Source organism: Giraffa tippelskirchi, chromosome X, assembly GCF_054371585.1.
Source record: "Giraffa tippelskirchi isolate mGirTip1 chromosome X, T2T-mGirTip1v1.2.pri, whole genome shotgun sequence".
In the NCBI taxonomy this organism is placed as follows: Eukaryota; Metazoa; Chordata; class Mammalia; order Artiodactyla; family Giraffidae; genus Giraffa; species Giraffa tippelskirchi.
In genome coordinates, this window is record NC_137289.1 from 103,128,067 (window position 1) to 103,142,001 (window position 13,935).

The following is a 13,935-nucleotide window of genomic DNA, read 5'->3' on the forward strand; positions in this document are numbered from 1 at the left end:
AGTTTGAGCATTATTTGGCATTGCCTTTCTTTGGGACTGGGATGAAAACTGACCTTTTCCAGTCTTGTGGCCACTGCTGAGTTTTTCAAATTTGCTGGCATATTGAGTGCAGCACTTTCACAGCATCATTTTTCAGGATTTGAAATAGCTCACCTGGAATTCCATCACCTCCACTAGCTTTGTTCGTAGTAATGCTTCCTGAGGCCCACTTGACTTCACGTTCTAGGATGTCTGACTCTAGGTGAGTGAGCACTCCATTGTGATTATCTGGGTCGTGTAGATGTTATTTTGTACAGTTCTTCTGTGTATTCTTTCTACCTCTTCTTAATATCTTCAGCTTCTGTTAGGTCTATACCATTTCTGTCCTTTATTGAGCCCATCTTTGCATGAAGTGTTCCCTCCGTATCTCTAAACTTCTTGAAGGGATCTCTAGTCTTTCCCATTCTGTTGTTTTCCTCTGTTTCTTTGCATTGATCGCTGAGGAAGGCTTTCTTATCTCTCCTTGCTATTTTTTGGAACTCTGCATTCAAATGAGAATATCTTTCTTTTTCTCCTTTGCTTTTGGCTTCTCTTCTTTTCACAGCTATTTGTAAGGCCTCCTCAGACAGCCATTTTGCTTTTTTGCATTTCTTTTCCATGAGGATGGTCTTGATCCCTGTCTCCCGTACAATGTCAGGAACCTCCATCCATAGTTCATCAGGCACTCTGTCTATCAGATTTAGTCCCTTAAATCTATTTCTCAGTTCCACTGTATAATTATAAAGGATTTGATTTACATCATACCTGAATGGGCTAGTGGTTTTCCCTACTTTCTTCAATTTAAGTCTGAATTTGGCAATAAGGAGTTCATGATCTGAGCCACAGTCAGCTCCCAGTCTTGTTTTTGCTGACTGTATAGAGCTTCTCTATCTTTGGCTGCAAAGAATATAATCAATCTGATTTCAGTGTTGACCATCTGGTGATGTCCATGTGTAGAGTCTTCTCTTGTGTTGTTGGAAGAGGGTGTTTGCTATGACCAGTGTGTTCTCTTGGCAGAACTCTATTAGCCTTTCCCTGCTTCATTCTGTACTCCAAGGCCAAATTTGCCTGTTACTCCAGGTGTTCCTTGACTTCCTACTTTTGCATTCCAGTCCCCTATAATGAAAACGACATCTTTTTGGGGTGTTAGTTTAAAAGGTCTTGTAGGTCTTCATAGAACTGTTCAACTTCAGCTTCTTCAGCGTTACTGGTCGGGGCATAGACTTGGATTACCGTGATGTTGAATGGTTTGCCTTGGAAACGAACAGAGATCATTCTGTCATTTTTGAGATTGCATCCAAGTACTGCATTTTGGATTCTTTTGTTGACCATGATGGCTACTTCATTTCTTCTAAGGGATTCCTGCCCACAGTAGTAGATATAATGGTCATCTGAGTTAAATTCACCCATTCCAGTCTATCTTAGTTCGCTGATTCCTAGAATGTCGACGTTCACTCTTGCCATCTCCTCTTTGACCACTTCCAATTTGCCTTGATTCATGGACCTAACATTCCAGGTTCCTATGCAATATTGCTCTTTACAGCTTCGGACCTTGCTTCTATCCCAGTCACATCCACAACTGGGTATTGTTTTTGCTTTGGCTACATCCCATCATTCTTTCTGGAGTTATTTCTCCACTGATCTCCAGTAGCATATTGGGCACCTACCGACCTGGGGAGTTCCTCTTTCAGTATTTTATCATTTTGCCTTTTCATACTGTTCATGGGGTTCTCAAGGCAAGAATACTGAGATGGTTTGCCATTCTCTTCTCCAGTGGACCACATTCTGTCAGACCTCTCCACCATGACCCGTCTGTCTTGGGTGGCCCCACACGGCATGGCTTAGTTTCATTGAGTTAGACAAGGCTGTGGTCCGTGTGATCAGATTGGCTAGTTTTCTGTGATTATGGTTTCAGTGTGTCTGCCCTCTGATGCCCTCTCATAACACCTGCCATCTTATTTGGGTTTCTCTTACCTTGGACGTGGGGGTATCTCTTCATGCCTGCTCCAGCAAAGTGCAGCCACTGCTCCTTATCTTGCACGAGAGGTATCTCCTCATGGTTGCCCCTCCTGACCTTGAACGTGGTGTAGCTCCTCTTGGCCCTCCTGCGCTCATGCAGCTGCCGCTCCTTGGATGTGTGGTTGGGCCTCTCGACTGCCGCCCCTGACCTCGGACGTGGGGTAGCTCCTCTCGGCCGCTGCCCCTAACCTCGGACTGAAAATGGATAAAAGACCTAAATGTAAGACCAGAGGGTATAAAACTCTTAGAGGAAAAGAGGCAGAACACTCGATTACATAAATCAAATCAAGATCCTCTATGACCCACCTCCTAGAGTAATAGAAATAAAAACAAAAGTAAACAGGTGTGGCTTGATTAAACTTAAAAGCTTTTTCACAGCAAAGGAAACTATGCTGCTGCTGCTGCTAAGTTGCTTCAGTCGTGTCCAACTCCTAGCGACCCCATGGACTGTAGCCCACCAGGCTCCTCCCTCCATGGGATTTTCTAGGCAAGAGTACTGGAGTGGGGTGCCATTGCCTTCTCTGAAGGAAACTATAAGCAAGGTGAAAAGACAAGTCTCACAATGGGAGAAAATAATAATAAGGGCAACAACAGACAAAGGATTAATTTCCAAAATATACAAGCAGCTCATACAACTCAGTACCAGAAAAACAAACAACCTAACGAAATAGTGGGAAAAAGACCTAAACAGACATTTCTCCAAAGAAGATATACAGATGGCTAACAAACACATGAAAAGATGCTCAACATCGTTCATTATTAGAGAAATGCAAATCAAAACTGCAATGAGATATCACCTAACACTGGTCAGAATGGACCTCATCAAAAAGTCAACAAACAGTGAATGCCAGAAAGGATGTGGAGAAAAGGGAACACTCTTGCACTGTTGATGGGAATGTAAATTGATACAGCCACTATGGAAGATGGTATGGAGATTCCTTAAAAAAATTAGGAATAAAACCACCATATGACCCAGCAATCCCACTCCTAGGCATATACCCTGAGGAAACCAAAATTGAAAGAGACATGTGTAATCCATTGTTCATTGCAGCAGTTTTTACAATAGCTAGAACATGGAAGCAACCATCAGCAGATGAATGGATAAAGAAGTCGAGGTACATATAAACAATGGAATATTACTCGGGCATAAAAGGAGCACCTTTGAGTCAGTCCTAATGAGGTGGATGAACCTAGAATCTATTATACAGAATGAAGGAAGTCAGAATAAGAAAGATAAATATGGTATTCTAATGCATACATACAGAATCTAGAAAAATGGTAGAAGAATTTATTTACAGGGAAACAATGGAGAAGCAGACACATTGAATCGACTTATGGACATGGGGAAAGGGGAAGATAGGGCGAGAGGAATGGAAAGAGTAACACTGAAGCTTACATTACCAAATGTAAAATAGATAGCCAACCGGGAATTTGCTGTATGGCTCAGGAAACTCAAACAGGGGCTCTGTATCAACCTAGAGGAGTGGGATGGGGAGGGAGATGGGAGGGAGTTTCAAACGGGAGGGGATATATGTATACCTAAAGCTGACTCAGGCTGAAGTTTGACAGAAATGACAAAATTCATTAAAGCAATTATCCTTGAATAAAAAAAATAAATTGATTAAAAAAAGATATCCACATAAAGACATATGATTGAACTGTTGAAAGGCGAAGAATCTTAAAAGCAGTAGGAGAGAAAAGTGATTCATCATATACATGGTATTCTGAAGAAGATTAACAGCTGATTTGTCATCACCAACCACTGGGGACAGAACATATTGAGATGATATATTTAGAGTGCTGAAAGCATAAGACAAAAACAAAAAAACTCTCAGCCAAGAATTCTGTATCTGGTAAAGCTCTTCTTCAAAAACAAGGGTGAAATTGAGGCATTTCTAGATAAACAATAGCTGAGGGAATTTGTTAACACTGGATCTGCCCTACAAGAAATGCTAAAGTGCATCTTTCTGGTTGAAATGAAAGGACACTAGACAGTAACTAGAAGCCATATGAAGAAATATAGATTACTGATAAAGGTCCATAGATAAGTAAGCATGAAAGCCAATACTATTGCATTTTTAGTTTTCAATTTTTATTTCCTGCATTATTTAGAAGACATATGAGTAAAAGCAATTATAAAATGTTATTGGACACACAACATATAAAGTTATAATTTGTGAAACAATAACATAAAAAAGACTGGGCTACAGTAGCAGAGTTTTTGTATGCTAGTGAAGTTAAGTTTTTAATAATTCAAATTAGATTGTTAAAAACATAATATGCTATTAGCATATACATATGTTAAACATAATCCCTATGGTAACCATAAAAAATCTAAATAATATACACATAAAGAAAAGAGAAAGGACTCAAAAAGTTTCCCTTGAAAAAAAATAAACACAAGAGTAGGCAGTAATGGAGAATGTGAGGGACAAAAAGAATACAAAGTAAAAATAGTAAAAGGGTAAAGTAAGTCTTTACTTGTCAGTGACCTTTTAAAATGTAAATGGATTAAACTGATTAATCAAAAGTCAGAGACTGATGAAGTGGTTAAAAAACATGACCTAACTACATACTGTCTACAAGAGACTCACTTTGTATCCAAAAAATACAAATAGATTGAAAAATGAAAGGATGGAAAAAGATTACCCATGGAAATAGTAACCAAAAGTAGCTGGGTGGCTATATGCATAGCAGACAAAATAAACTTTAAGTCAAAATGTTACAAGACACATAAAAGGAAATTATATATTGGCAAAGTGTCAATGCAACCAGAATATATAATCATTAGAAATATATATGCACCAAACAAGCGAGTACCCCAAAAACGATGTAAGTATTGACAAAATTGAAGGAGAAATAGATAATTGCAAAAAATAGTGGAAAATTCAATATCCCACTTTCCATAATAAATAAAATATCTATACATAAGATAAATAAGAAAGTAGAGAACTTAAATAGGACTGTAAACCAGCTAGACCTAACAGATACATATCGAACACTCTACCCAACAACTGAATGCATTCTTCTCAAGTGTATGTGGTGCATTCTCCAGGATAGATCACATCTTAAGTCACAAAACAAGTCCCAATAATTCAATGTTTTAAAAAATTGAAATTATACAAAGTGTCTTCTTCAACCACAGTGGAATGAAGATAGAAGTCACTAACAAAAAGAAAATGATGCAAATATGTGGAAATTAAACATCATACTCTTAAAAGACCAATGGATCAAAAAATGAATCACAGGGGAAATTAGGACATACTTAAATATAAATTAAAATAAAAAAGCAACAAACCAAAGCTTTTGAGATGAAGTGAAAACAGTTATCAGGAAGAAATTTATAGCTGTCAATACCTATATGTAAAAAGAAGAGAAATCCCTAATCAGTACCCTAAATTTACACCTTGAGGAACTATAAAAAGATGAACAGATGAACACACTAAATCCAAAGGTGGCAGAATAAAAGAAGAAAAATTAGACTAAAAACAAGAAAAACAGAGAAAAGAAAACCAATAGAGAAAATTGCTGAAACCAGAAGTTGATTCTTTGAAAAGATCAATCACACTGATATATCTTTAGCTAGAATGACAAAGAAAAAGAGAGAGAAGCCACATGAAACTAAAGGCAGAAATGACAGCAGGGACATTACTACCAACCTTACAGAAATAGAAAGGATTATAAGAGAATATTATGAAAAATTATACACTAACAAATTAAATAACTTAGATGAAATGGAAAATTCCTAGACACATGCAAATTATGTGACTCAAGAAGAAATAAAAATCCTTAACAGACTTATAATAAGTAAAGAGATTAAGTCAGTAGTGAAAAACCTCCCAAAAAAGGAAAATCTAGGACCAGGTAGTTTCACTGATGAATTCAACTAAATAGTTAATGAAGAATTGCCATTACTGGCATTATTAGATATGACACCAAAAGCAAGAAAGAAAAACCTGGATGATTTGGACTTCATGAAAATTAAAAAAAAAAACACTTCTGTGTATCAAAAGACATTACCAATAAACTGAAAACATGACCTACACAATGAGAGAAGGCATTTGAAGATTTTATATATATATATATATATATATATATGTTAAGGGTTTAATATCTAGACTATGTAAAAAAACTCATACAAGTCAAAAACAAAAATGCAGAAGATTCAATTTTTAAAATGAGCAAAGAATTTGAATAGAGACAAAGGAAATTGACATCATGATCGAGGGATCAATACAAGAAGATATAATAATTGTATATATGTATGCATCCAACATAAGGCCACTTAAATATATAAAGCACATATTAAGAGACATGAAGGGCAAATTGACACTAACACAATAATTGTAGGAGACTTTAACATCCCCACTTAAATCAATGGGCAGATCATCCAGACAGAAATTCAGTAAGGAAAAAGTGGCCTTAAATGACATTAGATCAAATGGACTTTATATATATATATATAACATTCTATCCAAAAGCAATAGAATACACATTCTTCACAAGCATGGAACATTCTCCAGGATAGATCACATGCTAGGCCACAAAACAAGCCTTGGCAAATTAAGAAAATTGAATGCAGTCAAGCATCTTTTCTGACTACAACACTATGAGACTAGAAATCAACTATGAGGAAAAAATGCAAACAACAACAACAACAAAAACAAACACATGGTTACTAAACAAGATACTGCTAAGCAACCAATGGATCACTAAAGTAGTCAAAGAAGAAATACAAAAAATACTTGGAAACAAATGAAAAAGAAAATACAATGATCCAAAATCAATGGGATGCAGGAAAAACAGTTCTAAGAGGGAAGATTAAGTGATACAAACTTACCTCAGGAAACAAGAAAAATCACAAATAAACAATCTAACCATACATCTAAAGGAACTGGACGAACACACAAAACGTAAAATTAGTAGAAGGAAAGAAATCATAAAGGTCGGAGCAGAAATAAATGAAATAGAGGATATTAAAACATTAAAAAAATCACTGAAACTCAAAATTAATTGAAGACTTAAGTGTAAGACCAGAAACAATAAAACTCCTAGAAGAAAACATGGACAGAGCATTATTTGACAAAAATTGTAGCAATATTATTTGAATCTATCTTTTAAGGCAAAGACAACAAACACAAAAATAAACAAATGGAACCAAATTAAACTTAAAAGTTTTTGCATATCAAAGAAAACCATCGACAAAGTGAAAAGACAGCTCGTTGAATGGGAGAAAATATATGCAAATGATATGACCAACAAGGGACTGATATACAAAATAAATTTACAGCTAATACAACTCAGTGTCAAAAAAAAAAAAAACTCAGCTGCAAACAGGAAGCATTAGAACAAATGCTACTGGGTCATAAATTGCTTCATTCGTTAAAAAAAAAAGAGAGAGAGAAAAATGAGCAGAAGACCAGAATAGACATTTCTCATTTCTTAATCTTTATTAAAATATAGCTGATTTATAATGCATTAATTTCAGGTGTACTGCAAAGTTGCTCAATCATATATACATATATGTGTGTGTGTGTGTGTGTGTGTGTGTGTGTGTGTGTGTATGTATGTACAAAACATTCCTTCTTACATTCTCTTCTCTGGTAGCTTATTTTAAGATATTGAGTATATTTCCCTGTGCTATGCAATAGGTCTTTGCTGGTTATCTATTTTATATATAGTAGTATGTATATTTTAATCCCAAACTCGCAATGTGTCCCTCCCATGATCCCTTTTGGTAACCATATTCTTTTCTATGTCTGTGAGTCTATTTCTATTTTGTATATAAATTCGTTTTTACAGTTTTTTAAAGATTTCACATATAAGCAATATCATATGATATTTGTTTTTCTCGATCTTGTTCAATTCATTGTAAATGACATTATTTCCTTCTTTTTCATGAAAGAAAGTGAAAGTGAAGTCGCTCAGTCGTGTCCGACTCTGCGACCCCATGGACTGTAGCCTACCAGGCTCCTCTGTCCATGGGATTTTCCAGGCAAGAATACTGGAGTGGGTTGCCATTTCCTTCTCCAGGAGATTTTCCCCACCCGGGGATCAAACCTGGGTCTCCTGCATTGTAGACAGATGTTTTACCATCTGAACCACCAGGAAAGTCTCATGGCTGAGTAATAGTTCATTATATATACATATACATGCACCACATCTTCTTTATCCATTCATCTGTTGACGGACACGTAGGTTGTTTCCATGTCTAAGCTACTGCATGCAAATAGTGGTGCTATGAACATTGGACTGCATGTATCTTTTTAAATTATGGTTTTCTCCAGATATATGCCTAAGAGTGGGATTTCAGGATCATATGTTAGCTTTATTTTTAGTTTTTTAAGGAACCTTCATACTGTTCTCCATAGTGGTTATACCAATTTACATTCCCACCAACAGTGTAGGAGGATTTTTCTTCCGCATCTTCTCCAGCATTTATTTTTTGTAGACTCTTTGATATTGATCACTTTGGCTGCTGGGAGATGATACCTCTTTGTAGTTTTGACTTGCATTTCACTAATAGTGATATTGAGCATCTTTTCATGTGCTTTTTAGCCATCTGTATGTCATCTTTGGAGAAATGTCTATTTACATCTTCTACCCATTATTGACTGGATTGTTTGTTTTTTGTGATATTGCTCTGTATGACCTGTTTGTATATTTTGCATAATAATCCCTTATGAGTCATTTTTGTTTGCAAATATTTTCTCTCACAGACAGACTGTTATTCAGTGACTGTTATTCAGTCACTAAGTCATGTCCAACTCTTTGTGACTTTATGGACTGTAGTGCATCAGACTTCCCTTTCTTTCACTATCTCTTGAAGTTTGCTCAAACTTATGTCCAACATTTCAAATGGAAGAAAATATTTCCAAATGAAGCAACCAACAAGAGAAATCTCCAAAATATACAAACAGCTCATGCATATCAATATAAAAAAAATCAAACAACACAATCAAAAAAATGGGTAGAAGATCTAAATAGACATTTCTCCAAAGAGAACATATAGATGGCTAAAAAGCACATGAAAAGATGCTCAACATCTTTCATTATTAGAGGAATGCAAATCAAAACTATGATGAGGTATCATCTCATACTGGTCAAAATGGCCATCATCTAAAAAATCTACAAACAATAAGTGCTAGAGAAGGTGTAGAGAAAAGGGCACTTTTCTGCACTGTTTGTGGGAATGTATATTGGTACAGCCATTAAGGAGGTTCTTTTAAAAACTAAAAATAGAACTAACATATGATCCTGCAATCCCGTTCCTGGTATATATCTAAAGAAAACCATAATTTGAAAAGATATATGCATCCCAATGTTCATTGCAACTCTGTTTACAATAGCCAGGATATGGAAGCAACAACCTAAGTGTCCATCAACAGATGAATGGATAAAGAAGATGTGGTATATATATAATATACTATATATATATATATATATATATACACTATATATATATATATATAATGGAATATTACTCAGCCATAAGAAGAAGGAAATAATGCCATTTATAGTGACACAATGGACCTAGAGATTCTCATACTGAGTGAAATAAGTCAGACAAAGACAAATAACATATGATATCACTTATATATGGAATCTAGAAAAGGGTACAAATGAACTTATCTACAGAACAGAAATAGAGTTACAGATGTAGAAATCAAACATGGTTACCAGAGGCCAAGCAGGGGAGGGATAAATTGGGAGACTGGGGTTGACATATGCACACTACTATGTATAAAATGGATAACTAATAAGAACCTACTGCATAGTACAGGGAACACTACTCAACACTCTGCAATGTTCTATACAAGAGAAGAATCTAAAAATGAGTGGATATATGTGTGTGTGTATATATATATATATATATATATATATATATAACTGATTTTCTGCTGTACATTTGAAACTAATACAACATTGTAAATAAACTCTTATTCTAATAGAAACTTTTAAAAATTAAAATAAAGTACCTACAGTAAAAATAAACAAATAAAAATAGAACTAGTGAATGCAACCCAAAAGAGATAGACTTACAAATATAGAGAGCAAACTACTGGGGACCAGTGGGGAGATGGTAGGGGGAAGGAGCAAGATAGAAGTAGAGGTTTAAGAGGTACAAATTACTATGCATAAAATAAACTACAAGGATATATTGTAAAGCACAAAGAATACAGCCAATATTTTTAATACCATAAATAGAATATAATATATAAAAAAATTTGAATCACTATGCTCTTCACCAGAAACTAATATAATATTATAATTCAACTTTACTTCAATTTTAGAAAATAAAATAAGTAAACTATAGACAAATATTTAAAAAATGCATAATGTGCACACAGTGGAATATTACTCAGCTTTATAAAAAGAAGGAAATTCTGATATATGCTATAATACGGATGAAACTTGAGGACATTACACTAAGTGAAATAAACCAGTCACAAAAAGAGAAATAGTGCATGATTCCATATATATGAGGTATCTAGAGTAATCAAATTCACTGAGACAGAAAGTAGAAGGTGATTTTCAGGGACTGGAGGAAGGTGAAAATAAGAAATTATTGTTAATGGGTATAGAGTTTCAGTTTTGCAAGATGAAGAATTCGGTAGATTGTCTGCACAACAATGTGAATGCATTTAACACTACTGAACACTTTAAATTTTCTAAGATTGTAAACATTGCTTTATGTGTTTCACCATAATTTAAAGTAAATAAATAAATATAAATAAATATCAAAAGCTTAAAAAAAAAGAATGGAAATTAAGGGTTGGCAAATTGTGGAGAAATGTGGACCCTCCTATATTGCTGAGGGAATGTTAAATAGTGCAGCCACTGCAGAAAACAATTTGTTAGTTCCTCTAAAAGATAAACATTGAATTACATATGACCCAGCAATTCTTTTCATACTGTTCATGGGGTTTTCAAGGCAAGAATGCTGAAGTGGTTTGCGTTTCCTTCTCCAGTGGACCATGTTTTGTCAGAACTCTCCACTGTGACCCATCTGTCTTGGGTGGCCCTACATGGCATGACTCATAGATTCATTAAGTTACACAAAGCTGTGATTCATTTGATCATTTTGGTTAGATTTCTGTGATTGTGGAAGACTCTGATGCTGGGAAAGATTAAGGGCAGGAGGAGAAGGGGATGAAAGAGAATGAGATAGTTGGATGGCATCATCAACTCAATGGGCATGAGTCTGAGCAAACTCTGGGAGAGAGTGAAGGACAAGGAAGCCTGGCGTGCAGCAGTCCGTGGGGTCGCAAAAAATCAGACACGACTAAGGCACTGAATAACAACAATAGCAATTCTACTTCTATGTATATACCCAAAAGAATTGAAAAGAGACTCAAATAGACATTTGTATGCTAATGTTAATTGTTGTATTATCCACAATAGCCAAATGTGGAAACAACCCAAGTACTCATGAATGAATGAATAGATAAATAAAGTGGGTACATACATACAATAGAAACTTATTCAGTCATTAAAAGGAATGAAACTTGATACAAGCCAATAATACATGGATGAACCTTGAAAACACGCTAAGTGAAACAAATCAGAAACTAAAGGACAAGTATTGTATGCTTCCACATACATGAAATATCCAGAATAGGAAAATTCACAAACAGAAAGTAGATTGTGGACTACCAGGGGCTAGAGGTGGGAGGAAAGTAAAGAATTATTAATTAATGGTTACAGTTTCTATTTGGGATAATGGAAAAGTTTCAGAAATATTAATAGATAGGTGGTAATGTTTGTACAACACTGAATACAATAATGCCATTGAAGTGCACACTTCAAAATGGTTAAATTGGCAAGTGTTATATTATACACATTTTATCACAGTAAAATATGTCCAAAAAAGAGGGGGAAGTGAGAAATAACACCTACAAGTACCACTCTTGTGATCTAGTGTAACCATTTGTTTTACCTCCTCCATGCCAGGTACTATTTTAGGTCCTGGGGAAACAGTTGTGAAGAACTGTGAGAAAAAAACAGATGATATATAAACAAACAAGGAGTCAGGAAACCTAATTTATAGCCCAACACTGTTATGACTCTGACACTATGTGATTTCTGTTCTCCATGACCACTTCATGAGCTCCTGCCTTGGGCCAGACTGTAGAGACCTAGGTTGTAGAACTATGCTTGGCATATGGTCAAGTTCATGGCAATGAGTAGCTACTCTGCAAGCAGTTTTGCCCCTCTGCTTTCTAGGTGGCCAGTTTTACCTTGTACGGGAAGGAACTGAGCCTCAAACTCAAGAGCTCCCTTGGAATAACAGAACTCAGGCCAGACCTGGAGAATTTAGATGTTTCTTACCCTTCACAATATTCCCTTGAGTCTTGGCACCTCACTGCCTTCACCTCTCTTTGAATCAATTCTTTCAGTGCCTGGACAGCTCCTGGCACTGTCCCTTTCCCTGTTTTGTTGCCAAGGCCTGGCTGATTGACTTCAATCATCTCCTAACTTCCTCATCTCATCCACCATGGACTTTGAAAGTCCAGGGCTCCAGCTCCAGGGCTCTGAACATAGACGAAATAAGAGTCCAATTCAAGACTGAATTTAGTTATCAACTGAATGCTTGGTGTCAAATAAGCAAAACCAAACCAAAGTCATTCATTCCTTAATTTGACAAATATTTAAAGAGCCCCTGCTCTGACCCAGATGTTAGCAACTTCACTTTGCAACCAGAATAATGGTAATAACCATTTTTTGAGCATGTATTATGTGCTAGCTATGTCCCATGGATAATCTCACTGACTTTTCATACAACCGTGTGTAGGGGTGGGGGTTAGCCCCATTTTTCAGCAGAGAAGCTGAGGTTCAAAATGACCTGGCTAAGGTCACTGAAGGGCCTGATGCACCTAAATGATTCCACAGTTGATGCGTTATCCACACAGCCAGTGCACCATGCACTCTCCAACACCTTACTTTTCAATGTACCTCTACAACCCACAGCACACACTGCTCACTTCACCCACGTTTCTCTTGCATTGTTGTTTTTCAGTTGCTAAGGCATGTCCAACTCTTTGTGACCCCATGGACTGAAGTATACCAGGCTTCCCTGTCCTTCACTATCTCCCGCAGCTTGCCCAAACACATGTCCATTGAGTCGATGATGCCATCCAACTGTTTCATCCTCTGTTGCTCCTTTCTCCTTGTTAGAGAAATTAAATAGATAATCTTATTTAGGCTTTGAAAACAAAGCAGAGCAGGCTTCTGACCTTACTTCTAACCTGCCTGGTCCTGACTATGAGTGCCCTGATTGCCTGCTGTGAGTGCAAGACTTGCAGCACCATAGATAAGATAGGGGACAAATCTTGAGATTGTTGAGTTCCTTGAAAGGGTCTGGCACATGATGCCCTGGGCTTAACAACATTCCAAGTTTTACAAGACAAAACAAACAACATTAACATGAATCCAGAGCTGCAACTTGCTCACAGACTGATGACATCTCAATTTATGTCCTGGGATTATAATTATAAGCAGAACACAAACTGCAATTTTTGAAGTTTCATCCACAGAGCGGATGCCCTGCCTGGGGCCTTTTCCCAATTGGGACTTCAGATGTGCTGTGTCAAGGGACTTCCCAGCACTGTTTAAGTCTGGATGTTAGTCAAAATCCATTTTGGTGAGGTATCCTTTGCTATTTCTATTTCTCTTTTTTTTAATGTTAGTATATTGAAAGTAAAACTATATAATTCTATAATATTGGCATTATTTATTCATATATAATGAGTGGCTTACTTTGTTAAAAAATCTTTCAACCTGAGGGGCTTCCCTGGTAGCTCAGCTGGTAAAGAATCCGCCTGCAAGGCGGGAGACCTGTGTTCGATTCCTGGGTCAGGAAGATCTGCTGGAAAATTAGGCTACCCACACCAGTAT

At 36.4% G+C, this 13,935-nt stretch overlaps 1 long non-coding RNA gene across 1 annotated transcript in view; it reads right to left on the minus strand.

Annotated features, from left to right (window-relative positions):
• Positions 1-559: 559 nt before the first annotated feature.
• LOC145536365 (uncharacterized) overlaps positions 560-13,935 on the minus strand; it is a 124,725-nt gene continuing 111,349 nt past the window's right edge. Inside the window, exon 2 of the long non-coding RNA XR_014075805.1 lies at positions 560-2,232. This is a non-coding gene — a long non-coding RNA (uncharacterized LOC145536365). The remainder of the gene's footprint in view (positions 2,233-13,935) is intronic.